The sequence below is a fragment of the Canis lupus genome, chromosome 22 (assembly GCF_048164855.1).
Source record: "Canis lupus baileyi chromosome 22, mCanLup2.hap1, whole genome shotgun sequence".
NCBI classification, from domain to species: Eukaryota; Metazoa; Chordata; class Mammalia; order Carnivora; family Canidae; genus Canis; species Canis lupus.
In genome coordinates, this window is record NC_132859.1 from 22,452,151 (window position 1) to 22,465,754 (window position 13,604).

General features: G+C 38.1%; 1 protein-coding gene across 32 annotated transcripts in view; it reads right to left on the minus strand.

Moving 5' to 3' along the window:
• Positions 1 to 13,604, minus strand: part of TMEM108 (transmembrane protein 108) — a 349,072-nt gene that overhangs the window by 208,845 nt on the left and 126,623 nt on the right. For 16 of the 32 annotated variants that reach the window (XM_072792729.1, XM_072792725.1, XM_072792733.1 and 13 more), the window contains one exon: positions 10,868 to 10,931. The exons of 15 other annotated variants lie outside the window; for them this stretch is intronic. The gene's annotated coding sequence lies outside the window, so the exon portion shown is untranslated. Of the gene's footprint in view, positions 1 to 10,867; positions 10,932 to 13,604 lie in introns of those variants that run through there. One more of the 32 variants, XM_072792741.1, reaches the window with a different exon arrangement.

Here is a 13,604-nt window from a genome sequence, read left to right on the forward strand (position 1 = left end):
CTCCTAAATCCTCTAGACCTTTGTTTCCTGATTTATTTAACAAGGGAGCCAGACCAGAGTGCTCCCTAAATTCAATTCAGTGCCAGGAATTTGGAAGATGAAGTGAAAAGACACTAAACCACTAAGGAAAAGGTTTTCTTCTTCAGTAAAACTGCAGAAACAACCAAGAATAAAAAAGGAGTATTGTTTTAGGACCAAATCCAACTCTTTGGTGTAGGATGGTTTATGAACTGGAACCACATACATGTTCTCACAATCTCACTGATCTCAATCCAGACCCACTAACAAAGCAAACAGAGTTGTTGTCTCCTCATACATATGATTCCACTGAATCATGGGAGCTCTTCTTCTCCCACTATATCCACTTTCTAGGAACTTTTCCTCTTGAATCATGGAGTTCTGGGAACTCATGACTTCATCAGCAAACACTGTGATTTCCTTGCATGTAGACCCTCATAAGGTTGAAGATTTCAACCTTAAACTGTAACCCACCTGAGGTGAAGTGGACCCTAAGACAAGCCCATTAGCCCTGGAGGATGCCTTCTGCCTCACAATGGCCACAAACAGTCCTCAGAAGCACATACTAGATTAATGCAAAGCATACCACAGGAAAGCACTATAATTTTTGACAACTACCAACAGAGAAGGTGACTGTGAATCAGGAATTTTGTTTGATTTCTGGCTTCCCCATTTTTCTTAGCATGCATTCATACTTGTAGTGATATCAGGAGTAAAACCATTCATTATACTCTGTGTTTTTGTTGGTTCTTCCCAAATAAAATGGAACAAAACAGAAAGACTTCCCATAGATAAAGTATAATTCAGAAGAAAAGTGGAAGCAGCATGAAAGCATACATAGTAGCAGTTAAAGAAAAGAGGCCCTAGAGCCATACACTGCCTGGGCCTGAATCCCAGATCTGCTACTATTAGCTTGGGTAATTCATGTAACTTCTCTGTGACTCAGTTTCCTTATGGAGGTAACAACAGTACTCACTCATGTGGAAGAGTGCCTGACCCTGACTTAGAGCCACTTAAGTGTTAATGATCACCATCTCCATCACCATCATCATCATGATTTCTTAAAATTGAATGCAAACTTGTGTTTCTACCTTTGGAAAGAATTATATCAGAATTATGCCAAGTAAGGTACAAGAATTCCTGAAGCTTAGGTAGTTGAAGAGGTAGATCCCCTTGAGCAGATGGAGAAAAGAGCCAATTAGAGCACGGATAAATGTAGCCAAGGAGAACTGAGAGAATTGCACAAGTGTACAAATGCTTTAAAATATCTAAATTACAGGAAAATGGGCTGTGGGAATTTACCTAACTTAATTAAGAAAACTAGAATAAAAACTAATGTACAGGTGGAAAATCACCTGTCATAGTATGTCATAAGTATGTCATAAGTATGTCATAAGTATGACATACATACAAGTATGTCATAAAGATGAGTTCCTACTCATCACTGTCAACTGGTAAGATAAGTGACATACTGAACACCATACCACCTGGATTAAATAGGAGAAAATCATAGAAGACAATCTATCAGAAATAGCAGGATGTCACAAGTGAATATTTGGGGAGAAAATGAGTGCAATCTGAGGAGAAATGAATGTTCTTCCCTTGTATATGGCAAGACTGCATTTTTGTTGTCCTTTGCCAGGTGATTCATCACATGCTCCAAGAGATACAGCATGACTGTTAACATTCTTCCTATATAGGAAAGGCTGCTGATGTTTATAGACTGGTAAACATATCTACAAGCTGGGCTCTATGTTGTTATGTTAGCAACTTTTCACAAGCTTTGATTAGTAGCTGGTTGACTTTAGCCAGCTGTGGAAGAGGTCAACAGGATGGAGAAGAGGCAAGATGGTGGAAGTGTGGAGGTCCTAGTTTCATCTGGTCCCCTTAATTTAGCTAGATAACTATCAAATCATCCTGAACACCTATGAATTCAATCTGAAATATAAGAAAAGAATGAATTGAATTCTAAAATAGAAAAGCAGCCATTTTTTGTAAGGTAGGAGTGCAGAAAAGAAAAAAAGGAGGGGATATATTGGAAGCTAAATGGTGGGGGTAGGGAGGATGCATAAGCTGCCTACCAGAAAGCAATATAGCCCTGGAGTGCAAAACTGGGACCTTTAGAAATCTACTTCAGTGAGACTTCCCTGCCTGAAAGGTGCTCAGTGGTGAAGTGGGGCAGAATCCCAGAGGGGACAGTGGGATCTCAAGATCCCCGGAGTCACAGAAAGAATAGGTGTGTCTGAGCCAGCATAATTATCAAGGACTGGAGAGGGGAAACTGGTTTAGGTCAGCAAGCCTAGCATGGGACTCTCAGCTTGGTTCACATAAACCAGGAACCCTGGCTGACAGGGTGACCACTCTGTGTTGGGTCCCTGCAAAGGACTAGACTGCAGCAACACTGCCTTCCTGAGGGACAGGCAGAGCAGATGTGCACGTGACAGGGTGAACGCTCTCCCTACCAGGGCACTGCAAAAAAGTGCACAAATAAGTGTCCCTCTGCCTTCCCCCAAGAGGAACGAAGTGGCCGCACACTATAGGATTGGAGCCTGCAGAGTTTGGCATGCCCATTTTTATTTTCACCCTCTAAAGAGGTACGGAAAGCCTTCAGGGAAGGAAAGTCACACACAGCAAACAGCTTACACTGGGCCTGGCCCCCCTGGCAAAGGACGGTCGGTACAAGTCCTCCCAGGCACAGACACCTGAGAATCAGCACAGCAGGCACCCTCTGGGAGACCAGCTGAAAGAACAGATGAACCACAAGTTTATTGACTGAAAAGGATTGTAAAACTCCAATGCTAGGAGGAAATAGTATATAGAACTCAAACTTTTCTTATGATTTATCTCTCAGCTTAAAATTTTCCAATTTTCCCCATGTCAACTAGTTTCTTATTTTATCAATTCTTTGTTTTTAAGTCTTTTTTAACCTTCATTTTTATTTTTTTTTTAACACTCACATTTTAGAGATACAGAATTCATTTTTGGCTTCCTTTCACTATATTCAATTTTATTTTTTGTATGTATGTTTTACTTTTTTATAATTTTGGACTTTAGTGTCTTCTAACACACAAGCCAAAATATACTCAAAACCAAGTGAATCACCTTATTTTGTCCACTCTGTAAGATTATATTCTCTCACCCCACCTCTCCCTTTTTTTCGTTTTTCTTTGTCCTTGTCTTTTTTGGTTTTGGACATCTTTGGATTTGTCTAGTGTGTATTTTGCTTAGCATGGTTGATATTTTTGATAGTGCTCACTTGTTCATCCATTCTTCTCAGGACAAAATGACTCAAAGGAGGAATTCACCACAAAAGAAAGAACCAGAGGTAATAATATTCTCTGCCACAGATCTAATCGACATAGATATAAGTAAAATGTCAGAGATGGAATTCAGGTTAACAATTATAAAGTTACTAGCTGGGCTTGGAAAAAAGCATAAGATACTGGGGAATCTCTTAGTGCAGAAATGAGATCTAATTGGGCCAAAATTAAAAATGCTTTAATTGATATACAGTCTAAATTGGATGCTCTAACAGCTAGGGTAAATGAGGCAGAAGAGAGAGTAAGTGACACAGAAGATAAGTTGATGAAGGAAGGAAGCTGAGGAAAAAAAAGAGAAACAACTAAATGGACCATGCGGGAGGCTTTGAGAAATCAGCAATGCAGTAAAACAAAGCAATATCAGAATTATTGAGGTGCCTGAGGGCAAAGAAAGAGAAAGAGCACCAAAAAGTGTATTTGAGCAAATCATAGCTTAGAACTTCTCTAATCTAGGGAAGGAAACAGGCATTCATGTCCAAGAGGTAGAGAGGGCCTCTCCCCAAATCAATAAAAACAGATCAACACCCTGACATATAATGGTGAAGATTGCAAATTTCAGAGATAAAGAGAAAATCCTGAAAGCAGCTTGAGGCAAGAGGTTCCTTACCTACAGAGTAAGGAAAGAGTAGGAACATCAGACTGGCATCAAACGTATCCACAGAGACCTGGCAGGCCAGAAAGGACTGGCAGGATATATTCCAGGTACTATATGAGAAAAACATGCAGCCAAGAATACTTTATCCAGCAAGGCTTTCAATCACAATGGAAGGAGAGATAGAGAGCTTCCAGGACAGACAGAAGCTAAAAGAATATGTGACCACCAAGCCAGCCCTGCAAGAAATATTAAGGATCCTGAAAGCAAAGAAAAAGCCCAAGAGTAACATAAACTGGAAAAAAAAAAAAAACAGAGACAATCTACAGAAACAGGGACTTTACAGGTAATACAAAGGCATCTTATCTTTTAAGAGTTAGTTTGAATGTAAATGGACTAAATGCTTCAATCAAAAGACACAGGGTATCAGGCTGGATAAAAAAGCAAGACCCATCCATTTGCTGTCTACAAGAGACTCATTTTAGACTAAAGACATCTCCAGACTGAAAGTGAGGGGGTGGAAAAGCATTTATCATGCCAATGGACCTCGAAAGAAAACTGGAGTATCAATCCTCATGTCAGACAAATAGATTTTAAACCAAAGACTATATGCTAAGAGATGAAAAAAGACACTATATCATACTTAAAGGGTCTATCCAACAAGAAGATCTAACAATTATACATATATATGCTCCTAGTTATGGAGCAGCTAATTCTATCAACCAATTAATAAGTGAAGTAAAGAAACATTGATAACAATACAAGAATAGTATGGAATTTCAACACCCCACTCACAGCAATAGACAGATTATCTAGGCAGAAGATCAACAAAGAAACAAGAGCTCTGAATGACACACTGGAGCAGATGGACTTCACAGATATATACAGAGCATTCTATACTAAAGCAAGAGAATATACATTCTTCTCGAGTGCACATGGAACATTCTCCAGAACAGATCACATACTGGGTCACAAATCAGATCTTAACCAATACCAAAAGACTGTGATTATTCCCTGCATATTTTCAGGCCACAATGTTTTGAAACTTGAACTCAATCGCAAGAGAAAATGTGGAAGGAATTCAAACATTTGGAGGTTAAAGAACATCCTACTAAAGAATGAATGGGTCAACTAGAAAATTAAAGAAGAATTTTAAAAATGCATAGAAATAAATGAAAATAAAAACACAACTCCTCACAACCTTTGGGATACAGCAAAGGTGGTCCTAAGAGGGAAGTACATTGCAGTACAAGCCTCTCTTAAAAAATTAGAAAAATCTCAAATACAGAAGCTAACCACACACTTATAGGAGCTGGAGAAAGAACAGAAAATAAAGCCTAAACCAAGCAGGAGAAGAGAAATAATAAACAGAGCAGAACTCAATGAAACAGAAATCGGAAGAACAGTAGAACAGAAGAACAGATCAACAAAACTAGTGGCTGGTTCTTTAAAAGAATTAGTAAGATCGATAAACCCCTAGCCAGATATATCAAAAAGGAAAAAAAAAAGGACACAAATTAATAAAATCATGAATGAAAGAGATCACAACCAACACCAAGGGAATATAAACAATTATCAAAACATTATGAGCAACCATATGCCAACAAATTAGGTAATCTGGAAGAAAGGGATTCATTCCTGGAAACTTATAAACTACCAAAACTGAAACAGGAAGAAATAGAAAATCTGAACAGATCCATAACCAAAAGGAAATTGAAGCAGTAATAAAAAAATGTTCGAACAGAGTCCAGGGCCAGATGGCTTCCCAGGGGAATTCTACCAAACATTTAACGAAAAAATAATACCTATGGTACTGAAGTGGTTCCAAAAAATAGAAATGGAAGGAAAATTTCCAAACTTGTTCTATGAGGCCAGCATTACCTTGATCCCAAAACCAGACAAAGACCTCACCAAAAAGGAGAATTACAGACCAACATACCAGGAGATCACATATGCCAAAATACTCACCAAGATACTAGCCAATAGTATCCAAAAGTACATTTAAAAGATTATTCACCACGGCCCAGTGAAATTTATTTCTGAGTTGCAAGGGTGGTTCAAATTTGCAAATCAACCAATGTGATACATCACAATAATAAGAGAAAGGACAAGAGCTATATGATCCTCTCAATTGATACAGAAAAAGCATTTGACAAAGTTACAGTATCCTTTCTCTATGAAAACTCTCCACAGTATAGGGACAGAAGGAACATACCTCAATATCATAAAAGCCATTTACAAAAAGCCCACAGCAAAAATCATTCTCAATGGGGGAAAACTGAGAACTTTTCCTCTAAGATCAGGAACATGACAAGGATATCCACTCTCACCACAGTTCAGCATAGTACTAGAAGTCCTAGTCTCACCAATCAGATAACAAAAAGAAATCAAAGGCATTCACTTTGGTAAAGAAGAAGTCAAACTCTCACTTTGCAGGTGATATGACACTTTATGTGAAAAACCCTAAAGATTCCAACCCAAAATTGCTAGAACTCATACAGCAATTCAGCAACATGGCAGGATATGAAATCAATGCACAGAAATCAGTGGCATTTCTATACACTAACAATGAGACTGAAGAAAGAGAAATTAAGGAATTGCTCCCATTACAAGTGTACCAAAAATCATAAGATACCTAGGAACAAACCTAAGCAAAGAGGCAAAGGATCTATACTCAGAAAACTATGGAACACTTATAAAAGAAATTGCAGACATAAAGAGATGGAAAAACATTCCATGCTCATGGATTAGAAGATTAAATATTGTGAAAATATCTATGCTACCCAGAGCAATCTACACATTCAATGCAATCCTTATCAAAATACCATGGACATTTTTCACAGAGTTGGAACAAATAATCTTCAAATTTCTACAGAACCAGAAAGACCCTGAATAGCCACAGGAATGTTGAAAAGAAAACCAAAGCTGGTAGCACCACAATGCCTAACTTCAAGCTATATTACAAAGCTGTTATCATCAAGACACCATGGTACTGGCACAAGAACAGACACATAGATCAATGGAACAGAATAAAGAACCCAGAAAATAGACCCTCAACTCTATGGTCAACTAATATTCCCAAAGCAAGAAATAATATCTAGTGGAAAATAAAATAGTCTCTTCAATAAATGGTGATGGAAAAAATGGACAGCCACATATAGAAGAATGAAACTAGATCATTTTCTTATACCATACAGAAAGATAAACTCAAAATGGATAAAAGACATAAATGTAGATTATTCACCATGACCAAGTGGGATTTATCCCCTGGATGCAAGGTTGGTTCAACACTTGTAAAGCAATCAATGTGATTGATCATATCAGCAAGAGAAAAAACAAGAACCATATGATCCTCTCAATAGATGCAGAGAAAGCATTTGACAAAATCCAGCATCCATTCCTGATCAAAATTCTTCAGAGTGTAGGGATAGAGGGAACATTCCTCAGCATCTTAAAAGCCATCTACGAAAAGCCCACAGAAAATTATCATTCTCAATGGGGAAACACTGGGAGCCTTTCCCCTAAGATCAGGAACATAACAGGGATGTCCACTCTCCCCACTGCTATTCAACATAGTACTAGAAGTCCTAGCCTCAGCAATCAGGCAACAACAACAAAAAATAAATAAAAGGCATTCAAACTGGCAAAGAAAAAAAACAAAAAACAAAAAACAAATTGGCAAAGAAGTCACACTCTCCCTCTTCACAGATGACATGATACTGTACATAGAAACCCCAAAAGACTCCACCCCAAAATTGCTAGAACCCATACAGCAATTTGGCAGTGTGGCAGGATACAAAAATCAATGCCCAGAAGTCAGTGGCATTTCTATACACTAACAATGAGACTGAAGAAAGAGAAATTAAGGAGTCAATCCTATTTACATTTGCACCCAAAAATATAAGATACCTAGGAAGAAACCTAACCAAAGAGGTAAAGGATCTATACCCTAAAAACTACAGAACACTTCTGAAAGAAATTGAGGGAGACACAAAGAGATGGAAAAATATTCCATGCTCCTGGATTGGAAGAATTAATATTGTGAAAATGTCAATGCTACCCAGGTCAATTTACACATTCAATGCAATCTCTATCAAAATACCATGGACTTTCTTCAGAGAGTTGGAACAAACCATCTTAAGATTTGTGTGGAATCAGAAAAGACTCCGAATAGCCAGGGCAATATTAAAAAAGAAAACCATAGCTGGGGGCATCACAATGCCAGATTTCAGGTTGCACTACAAAGCTGTGGTCATCAAGACAGTGTGGTACTGGCACAAAAACAGAAACATAGATCAATGGAACAGAATAGAGAATCCAGAAGTGGACCCTCAACTTCATGGTCAACTAATATTAGACAAAGCGGAAAGACTATCCACTGGAAAAAGGACAGTCTCTTCAATAAATGGTGCTGGGAAAATTGGACAGTCACATGCAGAAGAATGAAACTGGACCATTCTCTTACACCATACACAAAGATAGACTCAAAATGGATGAAAGATCTACATGTGAGACAAGATCCCATCAAAATCCTAGAGAAGAACACAGGCAACACCCTTTTTGAACTTGGCCACAGTAACTTCTTGCAAGATACATCCATGAAGGCAAGATAAACAAAAGCAAAAATGAATTATTGGAACTTCATCAAGATAAGAAGCTTCTGCACAGCAAAAGAAACAGTCAACAAAACTAAAAGACAACCTACAGAATGGGAGAAGATATTTGCAAGTGACATATCAGATAAAGGGCTAGTATCCAAGTTCTATAAAGAACTTATTAAACTGAACAGCAAAGACAATCCAATCATGAAATGGGCAGAAGACATGAACAGAAATTTCTCCGAAGACGACATACACATGGCCAACACGCACATGAGAAAATGCTCTGCATCACTTGCCATCAGGGAAATACAAATCAAAACCACAATGAGATACCACCTCACACCAGTGAGAATGGGGAAAATTAACAAGGCAGGAAACAACAAATGTTGGAGAGGATGTGGAGAAAGGGGAACCCTCTTGAACTGTTGGTGGGAATGTGAACTGGTACAGCCACACTAGAAAACTGTGTGGAGGTTCCTCAAAGAGTTAAAAATAGATCTGCCCTATGACTCAGCAATTGCACTGCTGGGGATTTACCCCAAAGATACAGATGCAGTGAAATGGCAGGACACCTGCACCCTAATGTTTCTAGCAGCAATGGCCACAATAGTCAAACTGTGGAAGGAGCCTCGGTGTCCACTGAAAGATGAATGGATAAAGAAGATGTGGTTTATGTATACAATGGAATATTACTCAGCCATTACAAACGACAAATACCCACCATTTGCTTTGATGTGGATGGAACTGGAGGGTATTATGCTGAGTGAAATAAGTCAATCAGAGAAAGATAATTATCATATGGTTTCATTCATATGTGGAATATAAGCAGCAGCACAGAGGATCATAGGGTGAGGGAAAACTGGAAAGTCATCAGAGAGGGAGAGTAATCCTGAGAAATACTTAACTACAAGAAACAAACTGAGGGTTGATGGAGGCGAAGTGGTTAGGGGAAAGGGGCAATTTGGTGATGGGCATTAAGGAGACCATGTAATGTGATGAGTACTGGGTGTTATACACAACTGATAAATCACTGCACACTACATCTGAAACTATGTAGGTACTTTATATTGGCAAACTGAATTTAAATTAAAAAAAAAGAAAGAAAAAAGAAAAGGTCAGCAGGAGACAGTAATCACAGACACTAGCCCTGTGATAGCATCTCTCATGGCTACTTATTTACTGATTTAATTCTCCTGACCCTTATTCTTGACACACTCAGTTCTGCTGGAAGAGGGACAAAGTTCTCTCATTTTCTTCCGCACATGCTGCATGCACTTGAGCTTAGGAAGGGGAGGCTTGGGGATCCCCGGGTGGTGCAGCGGTTTGGCGCCTGCCTGCCTTTGGCCCAGGGCGTGATCCTGGAGACCCAGGATTGAATCCCACGTCGGGCTCCTGGTGCATGGAGCCTGCTTCTCCCTCTGCCTGTGTCTCTGCCTCTCCCTCCCTCTCTCTCTCTCTGTGTGACTATCATAAATAAATAAAAATTTAAAATAAAAAAAAGAAAGGGGAGGCTTGCCAAAGTATCCACTTTGTCATGCATGGCTGAATTATGGGCAATTTTTCTCCTACTGACTCTCAGGCATTTTTAAATTATCTATGAAAAATAGGGGAACCCGGGTGCCTCAGTCAGTTAAGCACTCAACTTGATCTCAGCTCAGGTCTTGAATTAGGGCTGTGAGTTTAAGTCCCATGTTGAGCTCTATGCTGGGCGCAGAGCATACTTTTGTGATATTAAAAAATCTACAAGTCTGTTTCCTTAGGCCAACCTACTTCACACCTAAACAATCTCTAAGATACATGGAGGTACAACAGAAATAAGTGTGGAGGGCAGAACTGAGTTTTGTGTGTTTTTATTTTAATTTCTAAAGGGAGTTGACAAGACTCACAGGATTATTAAGAGGATTAAAGGACAAAATCTTTTTGAAAATGACTACTCACATACCTGGCATATGGTATGTTAGGATTTGCTTCCAAAAGATGGGTTTAGTGTGCAATCTGAAAAGACTGAACATTCAAAAGGCCGATGTCACTGTCTTCAGTGCCAGCACCAACCAGCCTTCCAACAAACTAATATTCCCCAGGAATGGGCTAATCATTTATCCAAGAACAAAGAAAGGACCTCATTCATCTGGCTTACACATGCTTACAGAAAGATATATTCAATGGCAGCATATTGGCCTCATTCTAACTGATCCTCAGATCCGACAATAATGGGTGCTTACCATATTCTTTAATGCAGAAAAAAAGTACAATCTAAAGTAGTTGTGTCTTAGGCACCATCCAGAAGGATTTGTTGTCCTTGTTTTGTGAAGTACTCTTATTTAAAATGCTATTACCTTGCAAGGTTCTCAAGCCCAGGCTCATGATCACATGTTCTAAAATGGATCTAATCTTCTCTTCCTAAGTGAGAAAAGTACGTTAAGCAGAGTAAGAACTTGAAACTGAATAAGAGTTTATCTAAAATAAGACTCAGGCATGACTTTGCTAAAATAACTACAGAGTACTTTTTTTTAAAAGATAGAAATAGATACAATAAAGGTAATTCATCTTCTGTTATTTTTCAACCACCCTTCCAAATATTATAATCAAATAGAAATTTGTCCAAATAGTAAATTACATAGCCATACCTAACTAAAGGGGGCAAGGCAGTACCAGTCTAACATATGGTTAGAAGGCACCAAGCTAGATATTTCTTGTGAACATCATTAATTGCTATCTCAAGTGACAATATAATCTAAAAACTTTGCAAAGTTCTTTCACACTCATTATTTTGTTTGATTTCTAATCTGCCCTTACAGTTTGGGTTCTATTGACATCCTATTTTACAAATGAATTAACAAAGCTCAGAAAGGTGAAGTGACTTGCTTAAATCACATAAATAGTAAGTCAAACAGTTTTTGGAACTCCAAATCCTTATCTTTTAGTTCGAAAGTTACTGAGGTATAATCCTTGCACCCATTCCAATTGACTATTTATCTGAACTATTCATTAAATACATTATCTCACATTGCTCAAATCTTCATGTATATTGTACATGTACTATAATTCTAATTATGTATTTATTGAGAACACATCATAAAGTTCTTTGCATTCTCCATACATCTTAGCCACCTGAGAATCATAAAAGGCAATACATTTGTAAGTGTGTTGGTTGACTTGTAACACACCTACAGAATCACTACTTTCTGAACACCCAGGCTTTGAGATGCTGAAGATAAAGACGCCAACTAGATAAACTTACTACTCTCCTGTTAGGGAGAACTTAAGGCTACTCCATTTGAAGCTGTCCAGCAGATGCCACCTGCCTTTATAGGTACATTTCACAGGTCTGTCACATGTGCTTCGCTTTTTCTGTATACACTACTGATAATGCATCATTCTTACAACAGCCTCCACAGATTCACACAGACTCCTATTTGCCTTTGTTTTGACACTCAAAGTTTCTCTTTGTTAATTACTAAAAGTCATTTTGCCATCATAGTGTCATTTCTGTGGATCCCCATAGGCATAATTTGTTCTGAAAACACTGGAATGAATCAGTTCTCTTGCATATAGGGCAAGACTGGGAGTTTCAAAAAACAAAGTGCTTGATTAACACTTAAGTCTGAGTAAAAAGCCGGTGATGATGGTATAAGCTATTCCTCAATAGCTTGTCTAATTTGGCTAAATATAACCATAAGTTGAACTTGCCCAGGACATGCTACTTAACTTTCCTCAACTTTCTCACTGGTAAAAGTGAAGTAATAATGGTACCTACCTTCATAGGGTTGTTGTAGGAATTAAATAAGATAATGCAAAAAAAAAAAAAAAATTAGAAAATGCTTAATACATGGTAGACACTCATTAAATTTTACTTATTACTAAAACTTTGCCAAATACTTCCACTTGAGTCAGCTGAGCTCAGATATTTACATATCATATGTAATTTCCTTACATATAATGAAATTTAGGGCTGAAAGGGACTTTGGAATCTACCTGCTCCAGAGAAATTTGAGAGATTTGCCTGGGATCAATTTTTTATGACAGAGCCAAGATAAGATCTGGTCTCCTGACTACAATTTTGTTTTGTAGGAACATCTTGTTTAGAAGGGTGTTTGACACAATAAAGACGCTGTATACCTGATTCTACACAAATCAAAGTTGATTTACTTTCATTAGTTTTCATTTCTTCTGAATATCCATCCTTTTAAGTAGATAGAACACAACCATCATCACTGTTAAATTCTGTCCTGAGTACAAAAAGAAACAAGCCCAAATATTAAATAAAAGCTCTTCGCAGCCTAGAGGTAGGACTCCAGTCTGAAAATAGTTCTATTTTGCTCACCAGTCTAATGATATTGTCAGTTGTTTTTTAATTAAGTCGTCCTTAACTGCTACACTGCAGGAATTTTAAGAGCTAACAGAAATGCTTGTTGTGTTTCAATGTTCTTTATAGTGAAATACTTTGAACTAGTTCTCTTTTAAAAGGCTTAGATAAGGGCATTTTAGAAAACAGCCTAAAAGTGTTTTTCCACGTAATGAGAGTCTAGAAATTCCTGCAAGTTTCCAGGCCCTCCAGGCCCTGAAAGTTAAATTCTCATTCCTCCAAAGTAAGTCACTGAGTTTCTTTGTCTGTGAACTAGAAATCATGACCCTTGTAGCCCAGAGGAGATATAGAGGAGTCTTGTGACAAAGGCACTACCCAAATGGATGGTGGCAATTTCCAAAAACAATTGTAAAGGTGGATGTCTTTTAAATTTTTTTTCTTTTCTGAATCAAATCAGTATTCGATGTAGAGTAGATATGCCATCCTAGCTTCTCTTCTACCCCTATGAAGGTTCACTTGAGATACCTCTTGACCAAAATAGACAAACTGAATCAAAATCAGCATGTTGCCATTACCCTGGGAAACAAAAAAGAGATATTGTCTTCTTCTGGGAAAAGAGTCTGACTGAAACAGTTATGTGAATTCCCAGCAGACCAACTGTTTGCGGAAAAATATGCTATTGTAGTTCCTTAGCAACCAATGCTGTTCTTGAAAGGTACTGTGAATAGAAAACAAGTACCTTCTTCTGTCTCTTATATCTAAAGTAT